Source organism: Penaeus monodon, chromosome 15 (assembly GCF_015228065.2).
Source record: "Penaeus monodon isolate SGIC_2016 chromosome 15, NSTDA_Pmon_1, whole genome shotgun sequence".
In the NCBI taxonomy this organism is placed as follows: domain Eukaryota; kingdom Metazoa; phylum Arthropoda; class Malacostraca; order Decapoda; family Penaeidae; genus Penaeus; species Penaeus monodon.
In genome coordinates, this window is record NC_051400.1 from 31,664,600 (window position 1) to 31,664,819 (window position 220).

Sequence of the window (220 nt, forward strand, 5' to 3'; positions counted from 1 at the left end):
TTTTAATGGGAGTGCTGGCTTCAGTAATCACTTGAGTCACTGCAGGTGTAACAATCTGATTGTGCCCTTGTCTTTTACTTCTTCAGATTAAGGTCATTTACAGTGAGTGTTATTTGGGCTTCTGCATAAGGGATTATCCTTTGTTTTTTCTGTCTTTGCAGTGTTATTGTAAATAATTACTTTGGGGGGGGGGTGATGGTGGTAAACTGGAGTTGCTCAT

At 40.0% G+C, this 220-nt stretch overlaps 1 protein-coding gene across 1 annotated transcript in view; it reads left to right on the forward strand.

Moving 5' to 3' along the window:
* The window catches only part of LOC119581947 (arginine/serine-rich protein PNISR-like), a gene marked incomplete in the record, with an annotated part of 13,713 nt that overhangs the window by 5,213 nt on the left and 8,280 nt on the right, over positions 1-220 (forward strand).